This window comes from Diachasmimorpha longicaudata, chromosome 2 (genome assembly GCF_034640455.1).
Source record: "Diachasmimorpha longicaudata isolate KC_UGA_2023 chromosome 2, iyDiaLong2, whole genome shotgun sequence".
Taxonomy (NCBI): Eukaryota; Metazoa; Arthropoda; class Insecta; order Hymenoptera; family Braconidae; genus Diachasmimorpha; species Diachasmimorpha longicaudata.
The window spans coordinates 4,415,800-4,440,202 of NC_087226.1; the positions used below are offsets into that span (position 1 = coordinate 4,415,800).

Sequence of the window (24,403 nt, forward strand, 5' to 3'; positions counted from 1 at the left end):
CTGTAATTGTTCATAATTTATTATTTCAATCAAATGGGGGAATCTCGCGAAGTACAACGTTGAAGATTTTGATGTGAACATTGAAGCAAAGGGTCAGGTGAACGATGATTTTTCTGTCATTTTTGGCAGCTAAAAATAAATTTGGGGAATTTATATATTATTGAAAATGTTGGATGGGAATTATATTAGAAATCTTTGTAATTTTGGTAATGAGAAAGTAATTGTGGAATTAAATATGAAGTATCGTGTATTGATAATCAATTTTTAGTGCAAAAGATTAGGTGAAATAATTCAAAATTGACTGAATCGAAATCGTTTTTTTTTACATAAAAATTTTCTTTCTGTTTTTATATTGTTTTAAAAAATTGAAACAATGGAACCCACATACACAGAGAAATTCCTTATAAATATCTAGTATGGGTACTGAAAAATATTGTAATCACTTGGGTGTGAATAAATTCAATATTGTTAAGTTAATATTTATGGAGATTTCTGGCGAATTTTCACAGAAGTTAAGGAATAATTCGCATTTAAGATGATAAAATTTCTCCTGCCAGCACTGGATTCATTCCGCGATCAGCACTTTGCACCTTATTTACTGTGTTAGCACCCTAATTTTTCTGGCACTAAGAGAGAAATGGGGTGAAACTGATGAATTAATTATTGATTGAAAAACTCAGTGTTTTTCAAAAGTCCCACCGGAATAAGTCCTTAACGCTACGAAATACCTGGTGTACAGTCTTTTAATGGATCACGTAATTCAATATACGTTTTAGTCGTTGATTCTGAGGGCTCCACACATGAACCTCATTCTTCGATCAAATACGGGTTCGAACCTGTCGGATATTGGTTCGTATTCCCTGAATATTTCATTAGATTTAAATAATTATTTGAATGTATCGCATTCCGTTGATCTGAAAACTTATTGTACACGATATCAACGGAATCGCTCGCATAATTACTCATTTTCAAATGAATATGTCATTATTTACGTTCTATAAGAAATCCACAGGTAAAATAAAGATTTAAAATGTTGAAACAATGGAAATCTATTTTCATATGAAATAACATACGTCCAACAAAATATGTTCCGTAGAATCTACCGAACATAATTTCTCTTCGTTTATTTTGAAGTAATGTACACTGTCACAATCGTCGGTTACAACGCATTCCATTTTGTTTCTTTGTACATTGACATTTTAAACCTGGAATTGGCGTTTTTTATATATTTACATGTTTTTTCGATATATTAAAATTCTTTTGCATCTGTCCGTTTTTGTGGTAAACAACGGAGAAAATTGCGACTGTAGGGCAGTGGTCGTGGTAGTGCTCAAAGCCTTATAATTATTATAATTAATTAAATTAGGAGTTTAATTCAATTAAACAAAAATTAAATTGAATGCTCAAATTGAATTGAATTGAATGATTAAATTGAATAAATTAAATTAAGAGTATAACTCAATTAAACAAAAATCAAATTAAATAGTTGAAATGAATTAAATTGAATTAAAGTAAATATAAAGATAATTCACTGGAGTCATGAAAAAATTATAGCGTTAAAGTTGGCAATTTTACTGGATAAACGTAAATTTCTCTGTCTTTACTTGAAAACTATGCGAAAATTCCCGGAAACTTCACTTCAACAGTCTCAGATTTTTCCACAACTCGTGAATACAACACTATTTTCTCCAGCTCTCCTCTCAACATTTTTCCAGGAAATTTTTCTTCCTGCAGTTTTCAGTACAAAAGAGTTTTTGATTTAATGGGTATTTACCGGAAGTTGAAAAATATTTATTTCTGTGTAGCCTTTTGCCTTGATTGCTCGTGTAAAATTCTCCTATCAAGTCACAGTTTTCATGTAATTACATTCTTCTCTTCTCCAGTCATAGCATTCCTCCATCTTCCGCAGTTTCACCGAGCAAGTGCTACGGAGTATTATGGATTTTCGGGCTATCATAAGATTTGTGCTGGTAGTGGCCTGGAGTCTAGCGATATACTCCATGTCAATAGAATTCTGGATGAACGACGAGGAGGTTTACGACCAGATGACTATTATTCATCCATGTCAGCCCCCAATGCGAATCATATAAGCAAATTTTACCGCAGTCGTATCGTGAGTCGGGAGATGCGCGACAATGCGATGAAAGTTCATCGTTTGTTTCCGAATTGAAAAGGACGATTTGAATTTTTTGACAGAACATCAAAATTGTTATTAATGTCTTTATTCATTAGCAATTTGCTCGTAAAGTCTTGACTTCACATCGTTCAAAATCTCCTGGGTTAGATGAGCATCAATTTTTCAGTAAATATTTGAATTTTGACACTTCTTAGGGCAATTGAATATAAAATTCAATTTAATTATTCAATTGATTGGGGTTTTAGAGGAGGGAGAATTATTTGAATGTTGGCGGAATCAACTGATTTGTCAATGAAGAGGAGCACTGAAATCATACGAACCTTTTCAATCAGAGAAATTTGTAAGAATAATTGCGATTATGACGGAAAAAATTGTTTATTCCAGTTTTTGCGATGGAAATTTTATTGACTTGAATGTGATTTTTTTTCTCAACTTCTGTGAATTTTCCCAAAATATCCAGAAATTTTATAAAAAATCCCGAGACATTTTACCCTGGCTACTTTAGATATTTCGATAACGGAAGAATTATTTCTTTTTCTCAGTATTTTTACTAAAATTTTTATTGAAAAAATGCTCTTTGTTTTCGTTGCTGAAAATGTAAAAGTTGTTGTCATATAAAATATTCACTGCACAGTTGTTCTTTAATTTTATACGATAAATGAGTTAAAAAAGTAGCTGCAAAATGATTATGTTCTCCTCGAAATTGTCCATTTTGAACTTGAAATAGAAATTTTTGAAATTCGGTCACCTAATCCCGCGTCTAAATGCAACGTCCCGGATTTGATTTTGTTAAATTTTTTAAAAAATATTCCCTGTCGACCTCGCACCGTTGAATACAGTAAAAAAAAATTAAGTCGATTGATAGTTTAGTTTCCGAGGAAAAATCGCAAAAAGTTTATAAATACCCATAATTAAGACTAGTAACAATAGACAATATACAGCTCTATTTCAACTATCTATACACAACGCAATTAATCAAGAGAGTCAATAATGTCATCAAGACATTACCCCTCAGTTCGAGTCATTTAGACCGCATAAACTTTCTACCCAGACTGTCGCGTCCCCGCCCTTAAGCTTTTTTTCCATTAAATTGTATAAATCAGTGACCAACATTCACCGAAAATTTTCAATTCCCCAATGTTTCCCCCTTCCTCAGACCAACCAAACTGATGAAAGATACGACGGCATTAAAAAAAAGCAGAACGATATAACTTTCATCGTAATAATGACGGCGGAGGGTTCCCCTCCCCCCGGGGGAGGGGGGGGGGGTACCGCCACACACAAAAACTCACATTACTATACCCCCTCACCCTGAAGTAATATCCGGGCCAAAACACCCCAATCCCACGATCCCTCGTCTAGCGATCGCCATCGTATCCTCCGAAAAATCCACCCTTCAACAAACAAATTCATTCATGCGAGATACACCACCATCTTTATATGCCCTTCTGCCCCTCCTACAATCTGAAAATATTTCATTCCGCCCCTTGCAGTCTAACAGCAAACACAAATCGTTCCGTGTACATCTATATCAAATATAATTGACGTTCCTAGAACCCCTAGACTTGTCGCCAACGTACCAACAAGATTTCATGCTCAAGTTGGATAATAAAGTCGAGTTGGTAATGGTATCGATAATAGAATCACGTTAATACGAGAATGTATAGGAAGTATAGTATACTTTGATGGATTTTATGATTTTCATAGTTCAATCCTGCTGATTAGAGCTACAGGGTGGCCTAAAATGCAGACAACACAGAAGAATTAATTCTTTTTTATTAAAATTTATACCATATATGTACGAAACGAAATTTTTATTTTTTGTTTTTAACTTTTTGTTGTTTAAAACATTTAAACACAAAAATTTAAGTGACCTTACATTTCATAAATATACGAAAAGAAATTTTGGATAAAAATTAAACCTTTAGAAGGCGAAACATGGGACGAAATGACAATTAACGAATTTTTAGTTCCAGTTTTGTTGGCAAAATTATACGTGGCAGGGTAGGGTAATTTATGCGATAAAACTAACATTCATCCCTTGTTTCGCCCCCTGGAGGTCTAATTTTTACCCAAAATTTCGTTCCGTGCATATTTACAAAAGGGATGTTGGCTTAGACATTAGCCTTAATTCTAACGAGGAATAAACCTGTTATTTTAATTATACGAATATGTATTATACTGAGAAAGACCTTGATATCATACGTAAGAAACACGTGCTCTCCTGTAAGTTTCTCTATTAACTCATCACGTTCTTCAGAGTAACGGGGACATTGTCACAATATGTGACCAACCGGCATTGAACGAAGGATTCAATTATTCTGTACATTACTTCCGCCAAAACTTCATTACGTCCCAATTATCGATTTTATCAGATGAAATAATTCAGAACGATTCTAAATGTTAATAATCGTTATTAAAATTCATACATTTAATTATAATAGTAATCTACCAATTTAAAATAATTCTCATGTCTAGAATTATTTATAGTTCGCCCGAGAATGACTGGCCCGAAGATTACGTTTCAAAATAGTACATTGTGCAATTCGTGCGGAAAGTGATCTTTTTCCCCTGATATGTGATCGCCTGTAAAAGTGGACTTCCCTGGTCCGAAGCGAAGCATCGCCGACAGTCGGCCGAGGGTGGGCCGACAGTCGGCTAAGGGTAGGCTGACAGCCGGCGGAGGGTAGGCCTGTAGTTGGCTGAGGGTAGGCCGACAGTTGGCCGAGGGTAGGCCGACAGTCGGCCGAGGATCGGCCCACTGTTGACCATTCCTTATCTTCTACCAGGGTTGTGATTAGCGTCCACACGAGGCGAAAATGGCGACACGCACGTTCCACATCCTATTTCTCGCAATGCTTGCTAGAAAAGTTCGTTCAGATGTCAGGGGAAGACGAATAGACCAAAGTTAATGAGTAATAAAATGTTTAAACGTTAAAAATGACAAGACAATTTACCAATGGGTCCCAGGGGCGAAGTACCCTCCCCCCGGTCTGCCCATTAAAAAAAAATTAATCATTGAAGAAAAATGAAAGCTCCGTCACGGTCACCAGCAGAAAAAAAAATATATCGCGTGACTACGTAATATCATCACACCTGCAGCCATTCGATACTCGAAGTGAATCGAATAGCTTTTTATAACTCGTAAATAACATTGTCACCTCAAATATCGTCCTGAAAATTTCCACTTGAGTCACCAATAATCGTCACCCATCAAAGTATCCATTATAATTCAAAAAACGTGTCACATTGTTGCTAATTTAATATCATTTTCTAAAGGAGCCGAAGTCATTGAAAGAATTTATTTTTTTCTTTCCTTTTTTTAACGGCTCTGAGAGTTGTCACAGCCTCAATTCATGGCCGAAGGGCATGCGGATGTCGACGGAGAGCATCATTTTGATGTTCAAAAGTAAAATGGGCAGAACGAGGAAAGAAGAAAAAAATAAAATAACAGCAAGGATTACTGGTAGGGAAGGGAGATTGGAGACTTTATTTTAGTTTAACGACACCGTAAGCTCTCCGAAGCCTTGCCATTGCTCACTTGTATGTAACATCTGTACATGTATGAGTGAGTAATACAGAGAGAAGATAACAACAAAAGTCGTGGAGTTTGTCATTCAGAGAAGGCAACGTGGGCTCAGTGAGCTCATCCCTTATTCATGAGTACTGATACCAATGGTGAAAATATCTATATCCTTTTACCCCGTCGAATCATCTCAACCCATCATTCACCACCGCCATCTCGTCTCCAATGCTTTTTGAAATACAGAAGGCAATATATCTTCAATGTCGGATGATACATGTGACTCGAATATTTTTCATTCTCCCTCAGTGTCGTTTCAGGTTTGAGATTTGGCTCCCAATTAATGCCGAGGATTTTATTGCTCTTGCGACGTGTCGCTGACATTTTTTTATCTAACTTTATTCATTTATTTTTCAGGTCTGTGTGTGAGATACAAAATACGCGAGTGGGCGTAGTTTTGGGGGGAGAGGCTGATAGGAAGATGACGCGGTTGGTTTGACTGAGAAAAAGAAACGTTTTGCTGAATATATTCAGTGGGCATCAGTACCCGGGTGAGCGATGTCCGTCCTGGCGGTGGAAGTGAAGTTGATCCAGGATTGGAGATCGAGCCTGGGAGATCCAGCTTGAAAGAAATCGTGATTCCATCGTCGAATCCTGTATTGATCCAACTTGCTCCTTCAAATCTCAATCCAATCTTGAGAGAGTCTTGTTCTTCCAGACTGCTGGATGGCCCAGGATTGAATGAACCTTGATATCGTTGTTAAATCCAAGACTAATTCAAACTCCGACCTAAATGCTACATTCAGCCCATATAATTATTAAGTTCATAAATTACGTAATTCAATGTACTTAATTGTATTCCACTAAAACACTTCAAGGAGTTATCACTGATAATTAATTATTAGGGAATTATGGGGTGATTAGTGGGGTTGACCTGGACACTCAGTGAGTTTTCGATTTCACCCACGTTTGGTTCAACCTTGAGAATTGAGGGTAGATCCACCTTGGTTAACTTTCAATTAAACTTAATTCAATCTTCATTCCATTGTTCATTCGTACCTGGGTAAACCTGCACTGAGAGAACAATTTAGTAAAACGGAGCAATTATTTTTTGACTCAACCATTGAGTCCTGTTTGATACTGTTAACAAAATAATTTATTGATATAACGAAATATTTCGGCACTTTTAAAGGACAGCGTAACAAACATGAACCTCATGCTTCGATCAAATGAGGGTTCCAATCTATTGTATATTGATTAGTGTTTTAATAGTTATTTGAATGTATTGTCTTTCGTTTATCTGAAAACTTATTGTAGACGATATCAATGGAATCACAGGCTATGAAATATTTTTAATGGAATAATGGTCCATTTTCAACGAAATATTTCCCTATCTACAATATTTTCCTGTCAATCTATACAAATATTTCCATAAGACAAGCCAGTTCCAAGTAAATTTTCTTGTAGTTAGTAAATGTTCTTGGAGGATATTTTTTTTCTCAGTGTTGAGGTATAGAAAAAGGGGATGGTGAGATCGTTATGAAAAGAAATACGATGATGTGTCTGGAGGATATTCCGGAGGGACAAGGATACACACTTAGGCGGTGGGAAGATGTTCGATGGATGAGGAATAGATTTCTTGAAAATTAGATTGCTCGAGGGGAAAAAAAGGTGTACGTTCGGGGGTAAAAGAGCAGTTGTGCAGATGTCTGGAGGATGGCTGTGAGGCTAATTTTCCAAAGTGGCCCCCATGGTCTGGTGAGAATTCCGAGGGTCTTTTTTAGGATTGGTTACGCGGTTGAATTCTTTCCACGAGAGGAAGAGGGGGAAACTACTTCTCTGTCCTGAAGCAGTGACTCCGCCTTTTTGCCCCAATGCTCTCTAAAATGGAGTGACTGAGCCCCTGATTTTTGACGTGACAACGTCTTAAATTAGGTTGCGGCTGGGAGTCACTTATGAAAAAGTGTAACGCCCGGTAACGTTACGATGAGTCACCGAACGAGAGAGAGGCCCGCCGAATGCCTTGCGTCTCTCTCCCACTCAACTATGATCGGTCTCAAATAGGAGTTAGTTAAGTTTAAGTTTACATGTACAATGTTTTAGTAAACAAAATATATTTCTATAGTTAAAATTTGTGCAATTCTTATTTTCATTCAATTCCTTGTTCCTATTGTGCAATTTAATTATATTCATATCAATAAATATTCTACCGAGAAAAAGACGTTGTCACATAAAATCTTCGCCCGTAAAACCGACTTTACAGGCAACAATTTTTTTGTCAGATTTTGTATTTGTGTTTACAGGCCTTTTAGACGGATAGATCGGATCAGTTACTCTAATGACTAAGTAATGCTTTGATAACATGGTAATGTTTACGTAATTATAGTCATTCTTACGAGGCGTGAACACTCATGTTCTCTCTACGAACGCTCTTTTGTTCGTGTAGAGTGTAATTTTTTGATAATTTACTAATATCAAAATTTACTAATACTCCCACACTATTATCTGTTGATAGTTAGTTCACATACTCATTGCATTCATCTCCAGTTCGATACGACTAGCAAATTCAGTGCTTAGAGTCTAGTGATTTCTCAATTTCAACATCAATTTAAAAACCTAATTAATTTTTATTTGAACTTCATTTGAGTTTATTTTAATTTTATTTTTAAAAATATGTGCTTTTCGACAATTTAACATTTGTTGATACTCTGATACTATTATCTGTTAATAGTTAGCTCGCATACACATTGATCCCTTGTTCATCACATCGATAAAATTCAGTGTTCAGAGTTTTGTGAATTCTTACTCTCAACATCAGTTTAAAAATTGAAATTTCTGTCGAATTTATTTAATTTTTATTGATATACTAATTATATTAACTATATTGAACGTGACTAGGAATTACGTTCGCTCGAAGCGAAAGAATAAATCATTATTTTCACTGGGTTACATTAACTTTCTCCTTTTCCCGAACTGACAATTATTTTACCCGATGCAAATTTTTCATGGAATGATATTTATCTATGTTTTTTTTATTTTTAACGGAAGTCGTTCCAAGTCCGACACTTTGCGATTGGCTGTCGCCCGAGGGCCTTCAACCAGTGGAATGTTATTTAATTTTCGTTTGTTAATAGGCAAGATCCGATAAAATTCAACGACAGAGATAGTTCTCGTGAAAATTGTTTTACTTTCTTCCTTCGCTGGAGGTATCATACTGGAAATAAAAAAATCGTTTTCCAAATACATTCACTTGCCACCAGTAAATCTACGTTGAATGAAGAATTTACCAAAATGGAACATTAGCTATTTACACGGAGAGAAAAATTCCGTAAAAATGACGTGCCAGTTCCGTAATCTGTCAGTCAAAAGAATATTCGGTAAAAATTCCGAACCGAACAATCACGCACTTTTTCAGTAAAGTTCCAGGAAAAAGTCCAAAACGTACCAGAAAAAGGAGGGAATGTTCAGTGAAAAAATGCGTTACTGTTCCGTAATTTTTATGGAATACTGTGTTGACTGGCAGATTACGGGACGAACACGTAATTTTTAAAGAATTTTTCTCTCCGTGTAATTATAGCTATCTAACAACCGGATTGATAAATACAATTTTTAATTACAATTTTGTTTCTCATTTCAGGTTCGACTATTACGGAAAAATCCCCTTGAGGAGATGCGTGTCCGTCGGATTTTTTTCTTTCGCCGTCACCTCAATGCGACAGACGACTCGACGGGATCCGATAATTAAAGAGAGATAGTATTTCATCGCCGCTATGGCTTCAGTACCAGGGGATCGTACCATCGGTTTATCGCTCCCCTCGAGGGCTGTTTTATGAGCCCGCAGTCGAGTGCTCACCTTGTGAGAGGGACCAAATCGGGAAGAAAGGAACGCATATCATCGAGTTTCCTGGGGGATTACATGATCCTGGTTGAATCGTCTGCTCCCCCTCTTCCCTCAATAACTTTTCTGAAGATGAGATGAAATATAATTGTTTTTTTTTTCATATCGTTTGGATATTGAAATTATAAAACAATAATTCACTTGAGAACGAATGGTAGTTGGGAGAGGTGGTTATAGGATATTTCAGGACAAGGGTATAGGGATTTTAATCGCGTGATGTTGTCATCTGGGTCGAAGGCCAGGGCTGAAGTGCCACGCGCGGAAAAATCCCTAGGACAGTACTCATGAACGATATTATTCCCCAGTGATCTTTAGTTTGTTAAGTTCGAGAAAGGGCTCATGCCAGTTACCGGATGGGGAAAAGTGAAAGTCAGTACGAGAAAATATCAATTTTTTGGTTAGAAAGTTGAAGTTTCGGGAATATATTCTTCAAATAGTAATAATTATCCTCCCGAAGTCACAAAACTTTGAGGAGGAAACACTGAAGATGTCTTGTCAAGTCAGAGTCTTATGGCATTAGTTTTTGTAAGATCAATAAAAAATAATCAACAATGAAATATAAATCCAAATAGTTCATAAATACAATTGACTTTATTCCAGGAGTATATTCTTGTGATTTCATAATCCATTACCACACGGATTCTTGTAATAGTCGAAAATATATGGAATAGTTCAGATTTTTCGTTCGGTGAGAGGCCCCTGACGGCGACGTTGGAGGTTAGGGTACGCGCCCCGCAGAGGGCGCTGGGTGAGCGGGCTTTTCAAATTCGCACAACTGATGTTGCACACGGAAAGAAATTTTAAGTAATGGGCGACCTCCAGGGGGTGAAACGAGGGACGAATGTTAGTTTTATCGCAAAAATGAGCCCCCGACGTCTAATTTTTCCAACAAAATTTTACCTAAAAAGTGGTTGATTGTCATTTCGTCCCATGTTTCGCCCTCTAGAGGTCTAATTGTCACCTAAAAACTCCTTCCGTATGTGTTATGTATGTCATCAAACCTTGTGTCGACTATTTTAGATGCGTCCATTTTATGAATCTTCCGTTATACCTCGTTCTTGACGAACTTTCAGAATTTTCCATGTTGTTCTCACCTCATCTCTTCTAAATAACTCACAACGTTCCAACAACTCAACCTCTTCAGGATCGCGTATTGTTTACTTCGACTCATCCCGCCGATTCGAGTAATAAAATTGAACAAAATTGCGTGATTGTCAAAGCTCTCGTGAACATTTTTATTTATTAAAAAAATCATCTGAATATTAATGCACAATAAAAATACATCTGAATGACTCCATGATGAATTATCCTCAAAAAAACCGAATGAACAAAATTTCAATGCACCCATTGACTTTCTATGATTTCATTTTTTTTTTTCGTAACGACACAGCGAAATGTCGCAACGTTTCATAGTTTGCCCTCCCCTCCCCTCCGCGTATATATTTTACAAATAAAAAAATTCACTATCAACAGAGAAGTAAATGAGAAAAAAAATGAATGTAAATAATTTTCTACCCTTTTTGTCTGAAAGAAAAAAAATGAAATGAAATCTTCCGAACACCTAGAGCGTCAGCGTTACCAGGATACCGCCCCCAAGTTCCCTATAATTAACCTTCATAAAATTGCTTGTGTTCGACACTCCAAACACTACCTCCTTGGTATACTCGAGTGGTTTAATCTTGTCAGAATTCCGTTGTTCCCTTTGAAAGTGAGGAGAAAGATCACTCGTTGGTTACCATCCGCAAATTTTATTTTTCACTTAGTTATGAGAAAAGTATCTGCTCCACATACAGCATCAGTCGTGTACAACCATATGTGTGTGGTTACGTGCAATTTCCGATCGTCAGAAACTGCAAAATGGAAGTTTTATGATCGTACCCAGTGCCTATGGTGAAGTTTCCAACTCGTGGTTAAATTCAGCCGAGCCATATTTGGTTGAACATTGTGATGGCTAGTTGCCGAGTGTCGACCGTATGGCGTCGAAGCATGAAAATTTTTCCAGAATTTGAGAGGAAGGTGTCCAATAGGCTGTAGGCGTACAAATTCATAACTAAAAAAGACATTGCTCGTATATTGGACATAGCGAATTCATGGGGATAATCGATTATTTTATGGTCACAATCATTTGATAATCGATGAACGATTAGTGGAAAAGTTAATGAGTTAAGGAGATATTGTTCATACATTGAACATGACAAATTCGTGGAGATGATCAATTATTTCAAGAGATGTATGTAAATATTTGGAAGCATGTAATTAAAAGAATTAAAATATTTAAGATTTTTAACGATAATGTAAATATCCCAACTCTTACGCTGGAGCCCCAGTACTTTAAAAAAAAAAAATAAATAATTTGGAATTATTTATTATTGTTGTGTTAGTAATATTATTCGTTGAAATCATATGTCTAATTATTTGCAACTATTTGTAATCTGTATTCTAGATGGAGAGAAACATTCTTGAAAAATTACCTGTTTGTTTCGTTATCGGTCAGTCAATATTCGGTAAAAATTACGGAACAGTTACGTATTGTTTCCGTGAAGTTTCTAGAAAAAGTATGGAACTGTTGTGTAATTATGACTGACATTTTTAAAGAATTGTTTTCTCCCTGTAATCCTCTTTTTTCAGGTGATATAGTTCGATTATTTTTCCCATCCAAATCTTGGCCAATAGGATTGCACCATTCGACGTTATTTTGTATAGTCAACACGGTATTTCAGCGGATATTCTTGGAAATTTCACTGGAAATTTTGCATGTTGATATATATAAAAAAAAACAAATGTTGAAGTAACCCTCAATTGTATCTGACAGATTAAATGGCAATTCGTTGAAAATTATGTCTCATGGTGCAATTCTATCGGCCAAGATTTGGATGCAAAAAATAATCCCCCGAATACCACTCGAACTTCGAAATTATCTGATATTTCCCTCAAGGTTCCCTGCAAACAAATAAGCTCGTCAAGTTTTCCAGAAAAATCACTCGCGCTTCGCGCTCGTGATTTTTAAACTGGAAAACTTGACACGTTCATTTGTTTGCAACGAACCTATCGGGAAATATCCGATAATTTCGGAGCTCTTGTGGTATTACATGCGATAATTTAATAGAGGGGTCGTCCTTGGTTTGTCTTTTCTTGCAAAATTGTTTTTGGAAAATTTTGCTCAACGGAAAATGTTTAGATACGAACTTATGGCGACTAATCATAATCTATAGTTTCATTAGTTACTTTAATAGAACAATGTAATTCCTCCCACGCCGAGAGGAGAATTTACTAAAAGAGAGCGATTACTTTTTGACTCAATCACTGAGTCTTGTGCAACGATGCGAATGAAATAATTAATTGATGTAATGAAATATGTCGTTGATTCTGAGGGCTCCAGACCTCACGCTTCGATCAAACGAGCGTTTCCATCTATCGTATATTGGTTCATATTCCCTGAATATTTCAGCAAATTTTAATAATTATTTAAAAGCATCACCTTTCATTGATTTGCAAAGTTGTTGTACACAATATCAATGGAATCGCATGGAATGAGATATTTTTAATGGAATAATGACCCATTTTCCACAGAATATTTCATTATCTAGTGAAAATGAAGAATTAAAAAGTTGAAACAATAGAATTCTATTTTAATTTGAACGAATATCATCCCAATAAGATATATTTCGTTACATCAACGATATTTTCCTCTCAGTGTACCATGTACCACTTTTCTCCGGGTAACTTCCCGTAAAATTTAGAATAATTCATATCAGGTCTGAAGTGATCAATTGCAATCTACGATAAAAAATCAATAAAAAAAATATCGAAAAACGTTGCAGACTAACACCCTTAACCGGTGCGAGAAAACAATTTTTACGTCACAAAAGGAAAGTCCAGAGAAAAAATGAAACATTTCCTTCTGATGACGCCCCATTGCAAAAACTATGTTCTCAAACATATATCATGTCTATGAAAAAATCTGAAGGATTACAAAGCTTCTATTTACAAGTGTGTGTTCCTCAAATCGTTCAATTTTTAGTAATTTTTTTATGGCCACTGAAATTTATGCTCCAAAAAACTGGCATTTCCCGAGTCCACTGATGACAAATCTGACAAATATGGCCTCACGCGCCCCCTTTCTTCACTCGCAATTAGCCTGCCCATGAATTTATAACGGGAAACAAAAAAGTTTGAAGTCAACGCTATAACTCACTCATACGTTAGTCACTGATATTCTCAAGAGATGAGTTTTCGGCGGAGAAACTGTGGAGGAATTGAAATCGATAGAATCACAGTTCAAGAATATATTAATCTGAAATATTAAGTGGCCAACGTACTCCACTAATATTTTTTCTTCTCCGGATAAAATTTCATGACAACAGTGGCGATCAAACTTTCAGCAAATTACCCTTGTAAAATCCCCACATCATTGCACCATTCACTGAAGTTATGGTTCTCACCACGTGAACGTCTACAATATATTTCTAGAGCTAGATATTATGGCCGGATATAATTATTTTCTATACAGCTCTTCAATCTTCCAATTAAATTTAAGTCGCTAGTTTCTTTAGTTTTAGACAAATTTTGACAGGAGTCAGGAATAGTTGGAAAATTTATTATAAAAAATTACGTAACTGTTTACGCAATTCGTGAGTGAGTGTTATTTCTTGGGAGTTTTTGTACAAATGGAAGAGAATAATTCCGAATCTTGCAGTTAATTTTCTAGTCTACCACGGAAAAAGTAAGAATAATATACGTAATTTTTTTGGTACCATTAAAATTCAACTGAAAGTTACAAAATTATTGTAGCAATAAATTAAAAATTTTTTTGATGTTGAATAGTCTTTATGGAACTGGCGGGTAATTTTTACACTCCATGCTACGTTAATTTTCACGAACGGACGGGCTATCCCTTCCTCGTGACTCATCGGGCATCTTCGGGCGGTTTATAGGTGGAGGGGGAAAACTGATCGTTGGCTTTATTGGCGGGAAATGATATTGTGCGGTGTGACAACAAATTGTTCAAGTTCTTAGATCAAGAATTAATTAATTTGAAATATATTTATGTTTTTTTTTAATGACGGAACGCGTAGTTCACTCATCGATTACGGAATCGACTGAGAAATTTTACGCGACAGTATCGTCATTTTTCATGGTACGCTCAGCAAAAAATTACAAAATTTTCCGGAAAAATTCTGTGTCAGTTCCATAAAATTCTCGATAACCGAATTTCGCTTCAAAATTACGGAAAAGATGCGGAATTTTTTTTTTTAATATTTCTCTCCATATCTAATATTTTTAATTCACTTATGCATTCTATTGCAATAAACAAAATCATCGTTTATTCCCCCCGTCGTGAGTCACCGGACGGATGAGTCATTTTTACGGTACGGTACACAAAGTTTCCGTGACGGAAACGTCATATTTCAGGTCTGGCCCATAATTTTCATTGAATAATTTGAATTCGCTCACTGATTTCATAATCAAATTATTATTCAAATGAAGATAATTGTTAGGTTCATCAATTACGATTCATTTTGATTGAGTAATGTGCCTTCGCTCACGGATTACGTCTCGAACCGTAATTTTTGTTTCTGTTTTGGTACTTTTTATTGGATATTTCTCTCTGCTTCGTCCACCCCCCAATAGGTCAACCTATATCGTGCTTAGGACATAGTATTGGACCCAAAAAGGGTACAAGCTTGCACAGGTAGCCCCATACAAGTATACCAGGGGCTAGTGTTCAACTATTCTGCGCTTTACGACGAAACATAAAATCGTAAACACGTGCTATAAACGACGAATGAACGTTACCGAATATCTGTCAATGGAATAGCTGCGTCCAGGAGCGAATTGTATATCGAATATTTTGTGTGTGTGCGTTGGGGATATCGAGAGAATCGATCAAGCTAAAATCACAAAATTCACACAATGAATTCCCTTACGCTATACGAACTTGGAGTGTCGCTAGCGGTAAATTAAACTCGAAGGAGTTCGATGGATTTCCTTTAACATGAAAAATAATAGCCAACTCCTGTTTCGTTTCTAGTGTTACTAACTGACCGTTTCCGGGGAAGAGTTACTTCAACTTGACGTTGTCCAACTCCCTGGGATAAACAGTTTCGCTTTGTAGGCGGAAAGATAAAGTCTTTAGCTGCAAATGTTGAAAAATTATTGTTTTCCAAAGGCCTTGCAAAAGTCTTCAGGAGGATCATGGAAACAAGATTCTCTCAAACATTTTTGGGAGACTTTAATTTTTGGGGGATCCTCATTTTCACTTTGGAAATAATTTTGAAAGACACCTCCTTCAAACACATTTGTGAAAGAAAATGTGATAGAAATTTCTCTGATTTCTGGGGAAATCAAAAAGATTCTCAGTAGTAATACCCCAAGACCTTCAAAATTATTGGATATTTCCCGAGAGTTTCATTGCCTAGCAACGAGAGGGATAAGTTTTGCAGGTTAAAAACCCCGGGGGCGAAGCGCGAGGGTTTTTCTGCGAAACTTATCCCGATGGGTGCTACGCAGGGAAACTGGAGGGAAATATCCGATTAATTTTGAAGGTCGAGGGGTATTTGGCTGGATTATTTTTTTCATTCCAATTTCAAGGAATTAAATGTGTGGCATTTCACGTCATATGGTATGGTTTTTCACTCGTAGTTGTAGCTTCTCCAGTGTATATTTTCAGTCTGCACAAAATGCAGAGAATTGTTTCCAAATTGTGGTTTTTCTCTTCACCGTATTATTAGGAACATTTTTTAAAATTTTTTGATCAATAATGTCCAAGGATTCTCCTCTAAATCTGCCCATGTCGAGGTAAACTTGCTAAACGTCTTTGCACTTGATTTTTTCTAATGACAGTTTTAGGATTTGAAACGCGTACAAATTGTTTATCGAATATTTTCATTGCTTAGCAACAAACAGGGAAATATTCGGAAAATATCCGAAGTAAAATCGTTTTACTTGTACCACGTGCCTGACTCAAACGTTTTACTTGTACCACGTGAAGACTGATTCAAACTCAGACGTAAAAGCTCCATTCACCCCATATAATTATTAAGTTCATAAATAACGTACCTCAATGTACCAATTATATTCCACTAAAATACTTCAAGAAGTTATCAATGATAATTAATTATTGGGGAATTATCGGGCGACTCGAAGGGTTGATCGAGGATTGTCGATCAAACCTCGATCGAGGCGGGGACTTCCCGCCTGGAGCCTTAGCGATTTTTTCGAGCTTCGTCCAAGCTTAATTCAACCTTGAGAATCTAGTCTCGATCGATTCTCATTCAACCTTAATTCAATCTTCATTCCCTCATCCATCCGCACCTGGACACGATCTTTTCCCCTGTGGGGAAAAATCCGTAACAACTTTCCGTAATGTTTATCTGGATCCCCTATAAACAATTACACTGCTGTCGCCTAATCTTATCAAAATTAAATCTCGGATTCAATTTTTACCGTACTCAATGCATCAAAATTAAATCGCGAATATTTTCCAAATTGTTATCGAACATTCCTCGCGTGTGAGGGGAAACAAAAATGACCATTCGAATTAGCGACTGGATTACACTTTGAATAACTCTCTTAAATCCTCATCCATCTTTCCCTTCAACAACTTCTATGCCCCTTCCACCCCCTAAAAACGACCCTCTAGATTTTCGGATTTGTCAGAATCTGTTTTTTTTTCTCCTCATCCAGAGCAAACGTTGAATCAGACATTGGGAGGATTATTTCGATTTCGCGATCGTACACAGACGCCAGAGGGAGTGGCTATGCATTCCCATGGCTGTCCACAGGGGTTGGTGAGGGCACCCAGAGGGTGGATTGGTTGAGATAAGAGTGGATACACGCGTACCAGAGATATACACAAAATGTGCGTGTATATGTTTGCATCCACCCTTCACCCACTTATTCCAGAATGGCAGCGAGGGGAATTGTTGGTGTGCGCCATGGGATAGCGCGCAGAGGGTTGGAAAATATTTAGTTTTCGACGCCGACGCTGTCGGGGCCGACGCCGACGCCAAAAGACTCGAATACCATCGAGCCCTCAAGATACCCATACCGGCTGGGCCATCTCGTATTCCATTTTGAATTTGTAGTAAGAGACTGTGTGATTTAAACTCATAATTTTTCCTGTTTGATCTGCACATTCTCACGCAGTGACTTTAAAATCTTGATTTTTTTTTGGATTGTTTGGACTTCTTTGTCGGTGCTTGATGAGGGTCGGGGGGTGTCTCTGCTCTGTATCAACAGCATCAATATGACGACGTGAGGGACATCGGGGTGACGGCTGGAAAATAGGGTGAGTAGTTTAATTTTTTAGTGGAGGGAGAGAAATATTCAATAAAAGTTAGGATTTTTGAGATATTGGAGAGATGTGTAGTTGTAGATAATTTTATAAAACTGTCGCGCCATTTTTTCGAATTGGGAATTCGATTATTATCACGGAATATTTCAGTGACGAAGGGGTAAAACGAGAGAAGTGAATTTTGGAATATTGATTGGTTGTTGATGAATATCTCGAAATCTAGGGGAGATAGCGAGATTGTTGTTCAGAGCATTTTTGTGGAGGGAATTGAGATCTACAATAAATGTTTCAATAAAAATTTCGCTATCTCTCTTAGATTCGGAGTTATCGCTCAAAAAGTGGACGCAGAGATAAGTTGGCTTATCAGTTTTATCACTTCGCTACTCATTTCTCTCCGCGCGCATCGCGTGCATTAGGAAAAGACAGAGTTAAGGGCACTTCTTGGTGAAGTTTGAACTTCTAATTTCGGAGGAGAGGATTAGGTGAAGGGGTTGATAAATGGTGTTTAGAATTTTTTCTGTTATGCTACAACAGTGGCGCCGGATGCCAAAATTTTCTTGAGGCACGTTATTTCGTTCATTATCGCTGATTGATAAGTGCTTTCGATTGGGGTCAGCTATTATTGCTGGATGTTACTGCAAAATAATCCATGAAGGAAGATTTAAATATTACATAACCAAAAGTCATTAAAAAGTCAGCAATTAGTGAGAAATGGTAATGAAGGACTTTTCCCATTTTTGTTTATTACAATTTAATGAAGTATCGGATCATAATATTTCTAGAAAAAATTGTAATAACTCTAACGTTAGTTTTGTAATCTTAAAATTATTTTTCCACTTCAATTTATTCCCTTTAATAATTAAAAACGATCGAATTCGCGCTCATCACACAGCGAGAAATATTCCGTAAATATTACGGAACTCGCAGTTCGCTCACCGATTATGCAATCGACTGGGAAATTTACCCGAGAGTATCGTAATTATTCACAATCAATTTAGCCAGAAATGACGGAACATTCAGAAAAAATTCCGTGGCAATTCCGTAAAATTCCCGACAACCGCATTTCGCTCCAGAATCACGGAAAAAAAACGGAATTTTTCTTGAATATCTGTCTCCGTGGAGATAATTATCCTACAATATTTTACAATATTCGTGCTATCAGTATAAATGCTTTGCAAGATATCTCTCTCGGTCAAGCCGAACCTGTAATTTTTTCGAGAAAATTCTGATTTTTAAAACGCTCTGCGAAAAATAATCCTTTAAGAACGCGAAATGTTTCTTCTCCACAGATTGTGATGTAAAGATCTTTCGTGAAAAAATATTTCTTGATTCGTGTGAACAAGTGATACAATCGAAATATATTATTATTATTTCTACCGATTTACTGTCCCTCAAATAAATCTATTCCACATCATTTTTGGCCAGAGGAAGTTGTACTGAAAATAAATTCCCGACTAAAATGTTGAGATGAATAATGAAAGACTTGCGATGTCGACCTACATTGAATGAAGTCTCCTATCGATTTATCTCTATTACAATATTTTTGAACTAGAGCTCATCATATTTTTGAACAATTTTATGGGAATTATCAGTGGAAAATGTGAGGGAAAAGGTGCGCGTCTAGTTGCGTCCATCGAATCGGATGCGACGGGCCGATCGACGGAGCGGTACAAATTTCCATGAACAGATTACTGGAAAAAACGATTTCCAAATGACACGGGGATAATTAAACCGGATTCGATTTGTTTTTTAAATAATTGATAATATAATACAGAGAATCGTATTACATGCGTTCGAAAATTGCATTTTCGCCATTATTTTTGCGTCGTTCACAATTTTTGTTGTTATCGATGATTCTGAGCTAGGATATTGCTGCTGACGTGAGTTCAACTTATGATAACAACAATTTATTGAATGTCTTATAGTCTCCAAGGACAGAGTTGACGTATTTAGACGTTTATATATTTTTCTGATGTAAATAATAAGTTTTTTATCTAAAAATTAAAGGAATTCCAACTGCTGAAACTGTTGTTAACATATTTCCTCTACGGGGGCGTTAAAATAAGAAAAAAATATTTTGATAATAGTAATTCTTATTAACAACCGAATGCCTAAAAATCCTATTTGACGAATCGTTTTAAATTATTGTCAGAAGATTATTTGATTCGGAAGATTATATTTTTCTCTGAGTGCGTGTGATCCAATGGAATTTCCAGTGGGATTTCAAACTCGCCACCGATTCACGCCCAATTTTTTCGTACTAGGACCACAATTTTTCTTAGAAATTTCTCTGTGTTGGTATCAGAAATTTTGAAAGGAGAATTTTGACCGATAATTGATGGAATGGCTCGTATACAGTCCAAGATCAAGCTAATGGCATTCGGATGTCGATCGTTACTCGTGAACATGATGCACCATAACAGGATTTAATTGGCCGAGCGTAAATAGTAACTGGCTTCAAATTATAATACCTAAAATACAGTTTTATCTGGGTATACAGATAGACAAACTATTTTTAAATGTAAAAGAATTTATCGGGGAGTCGAATTTTCTTTTATTGTCATAGAAATATTTGTGCATAATTTACAAATACTTCGAATAATGTAGATTGAATATTTAAAGACGCAAAATGACTTGTTGTGGTGTGTGGAATAAATTAAGGAAAGTAAATTGTTTAAAATAATTACTATTGTGCTATTTTCGAAAGTGGTCTCCAAATTGTTCTATCCAATTAATTTAGATAATTTTTGTAAAAAATTTCAGTGCATTCTAGCGTATTTGTTCAGTTACAATAGATTACTATATTCGTAAATAAACATTTGAAGTTGTATTTTATCGTTATTGGTTCATGAGCTTTGGAATATTGGGAAACTAGATTATTGACATTTAGCAGATCTAAAATTAATTCTATATTTGAAAAGTCTAGACCAATGTTGTAAAAATCACAGGGAAATTCAAAACCCCATTTTTCATGAAAAAATTTCTTGAATTTTTAGAAAGTTATAACTTTTCAATATTATAAATGTTTAATCGACTATTCGTTTATTCAACTATTATTCATTCCATTTATGAAAATGATTCATTCAACATTCAAATTTGAGAATGTTTAATGCTCTACAAACTGAGAATCTTAAACTGAAAAATTTGGAGACTGACATTCTATAAATTTTGCGTTATTTTGTTCTCAAACTTCTCATTGAGTGAACGTTCTGACACAACTGCTCATCAGTTGTCAGTAAAAATATTAAAAAATCAACAGAAAGTCCTTCTGCATTCACTATAAATTCTATAAATCGAAAATATTCGATGTAAAAAACAGTAAAATTTAATTTTTCTATAGAATTTCTTTGGCTTTTCCTAATTTTCTTTCCTTTTTTCATTAAGAAAAGTAACAACCTGGGAAATAACGACTCACGCGAATTCTATAAAAGATCCCCCCATAGAAGAAAATGAAGATTCATTAAATAATCGGTTTCTTCTGGCGCTTCTTATAAAATATTTTCTGTTCAACATTTTAATTAGTGAAAAGTCCAACAGACTTATCTAGTGATTTTGCAAAGTTTTTCCATTAATTTTTCATTCATTTAATTATATTGTGTACGTGAAGAGGCGGTTGGTCGCCTTTGCAACATTAAATATTCCCAAATTCCCACTTTTCTAACTTCAACTTTTTTAAAATTCTCTCGCCCTAAATAAATAATTCTTGTTCACAAAAACATTTATTTCCTTATCATCCGATATTCTTTTCATTGCAAAATGTTTGGCTACAACAAATTTATCTCTGTAAATGTTGAACGCCACAGCATGATATCACCATCAGATTAAAAGCAGTAAAATAAAAATAAGTTGAGTGCCTCACACCATAAAATTTGTCATGTTTCTCCATTTTGATTGTTATCAACCAATACATAGACTTCAATAGGGGCACCAGCACATGGAGACTCGGTACAAAAAAAAACAAGGAACGAAAGAAAAAAACCGGGTGAAATCGAATGCATTTGTGTTAAGATTTCACTTTTTAGTCGCATCGAGATTTCTGAGGAGATATTTTTTTTCAAAAATCTTTTTGTCTGAAATACGGAAATAAAAGTGTTCTGTTTTTTTGCCAGTTCACCAGTAAAATCTCAAGGTCTTAACCCAGATTTCTACTTTAGGGCTGTTATTCCTTTACCGCTTTATTACCGACGGACAATTTGTTCCAGTGCGGGACAATATTTCCCGCAACATCTTGACCGCAGCTCTCATTGTGTTTTTCCTGCCGTTTTCCGTACGTTCAGAAAACATCAAGGATAAGACGGTCTCATTATGTAGTAAAAAAAAATGGGTTCACAGGAGTGCGGAAGCCGTTTGTTGCGACCAAAAATCCTAATTCTCAGACCATGTCCGGACCGCAAACCTATCGAGTCGAGGTTTCGAGGAGAACACGTTTCTTCTAATTTTTTTCGCGTCCAACTGTTGAAAGTTCGTCTCAAAAACTATTTAAAGTTAATGAACATTCAAAAAGTTAGTGTTTTAATTTTTAACGCGCATAACAATAGAAAAAAGGTTTCAATTCCTTTAAGCCGCGATCATTGAGAGATGAAAAGTCTCCGATGAAATTGTGTTGAAGGGGCTTGAGTGCAATGTGTGGGAGTGAAAGTGATAATTAAAGAAGTGCTGTTGCGATAATTAGCAGGTGGAAGACAATTTCCGTGGTATTCCATTTTTGTCTGTAAATTTTGGTAGCGTAGCGGTAAAACGAGACAAGTCACTCCTGACTATCGACCAGTTTCTGATGAATATCTCGAAATCTAAAGGGGATACAAAAATTTTTATTAGAACCTTTTTTGTGGAGCGACTTAAGAGCTACAATAAATCTCATGACAACAATTCCGCTATCCCGCTTAGATTCGGAGATATCGCTCAAAAACTCGATCCGGAGATAATTCAACTCATCTGGTTTTACCACTTGGTTACTAAAATATTTGGAAAATTTTAAAAGTGAATAAATTTTTAACTAATCAATTGAATAAATGGTTTTAATTGTGATTATTTTATATCATTAAATGCCCTTTGTATTTGTAAATATTAATAGGAGTAATTAAGTAAATACGATGAGAAATCTCATAAGAAATAGTGTTGAAGAGGAGTGCAGTGTATGAGAGTGAAAGTGATAATTTGAAGTGTCATTGCGTTAATTAGCAGGTGGGAAGGTTACACCGGCATTCATTTCCGTCGTATTCCATTTTTTGCTTGAACCCGTGTATTTCTGACGGTTAAATTCAACGTCGGATATCCATATAAAACTTATTTTCATGGCCAAGACACGTGAGTAACGGTAACGAACAGGTTGTACCGCACGCGTGTTAATTAAATAGTCACACGAGGGACAAAAAAATTGTAGGGACAGTCGGTACACTGAGCTCTGTTCAACTTCAAAATTTACCTAGGCCGGATACAGAATAGTCATGCGTCTTTTGTTTGATTGTCGTGGACCGATACTCAATATTCTCAGAAGTTCTCTGGAAAAAATTTTTTCATTCATCTTTTTCCATTTTACAGAGTTGTATTTTACGTTCGGAAATAACATTTCTTGTACTCAGCTCGAGAATTAGGAACGATTTTAGAAAAATTTTGTAGGTCTCCTTAGGGACCCAGGAAGATTATTTAAATAATTAAATCTTCCAGATGTAATTCTCATTTACGATCTTTACTTTTTTAGTCGTTTGTTTGTGGACAAATTAATGAGTTGAATTATGTAGTTGATGTTTTTTTAGTTTTGGGAGTTTAAAAGCATTTTTAGAACATTTCACGTCATTTTGGAAAGCGTCTTGTCAATATTTCTAAATAATTTTTAAAAATTTTTCTATAGTTTTGTATTTTTGTAGTAGTTGATTATGAATATTAGGGAATGGTAAGTTAATAAACGTGAGAGAAGAAAAAAATGATAGATAATTCTAAAAAATTTTAAGAAACTCTAAAAGAATTTTGGTGAAGTCCAAATTATTTGGTAAATATTTTCAGAAATTAATACATTTGGAATTTGGAATTTCGTTTATGTTAGGAATAAGTACACAAAGAGGAATTCTTGATTAAAATTACGCTATCGTTTTATAAAAGTATATCATGAGCCATCATTACGTTATTTTTATCCCGAAAATTAGTAGAAATTTTGATAAGACGATAAATTTTTGTTTTAAATGAGAGAAATTTGATTCTCTTGTACAGTAAATTTTTCCAGTCAAGTAATTAACACTCTTCCGGTGCAGGGGGAAGACTTGATCATCACATATTAATTTTTTATAGATAAAGTGTCGATGTAAAGGTGTCATAAGAACAATTGCTACTACGAAAATAGTGTCTCAGTGTAACCTTCAAAATTTGTCTACAATAAAGCAATTCAACCCGAGAAAACTATTTTCAGAGGACCATATTATTTATCCTCAGAATTAATTATGAAACTCATGATCACATCATTAAAATCATGATGACATTTACAAATATCCAGAAAAATAATTATATTAATGTTACTTTGTTTGCATTGTTTACTGACAACTTTTTTTATCCGAT

The 24,403-nt window shown here is 35.6% G+C and overlaps 1 long non-coding RNA gene across 1 annotated transcript in view; it reads right to left on the minus strand.

The window, feature by feature from the left end:
* LOC135172639 (uncharacterized) overlaps positions 1–24,403 on the minus strand; it is a 32,162-nt gene that overhangs the window by 5,879 nt on the left and 1,880 nt on the right. The gene's annotated exons all lie outside the window — the stretch shown is intronic.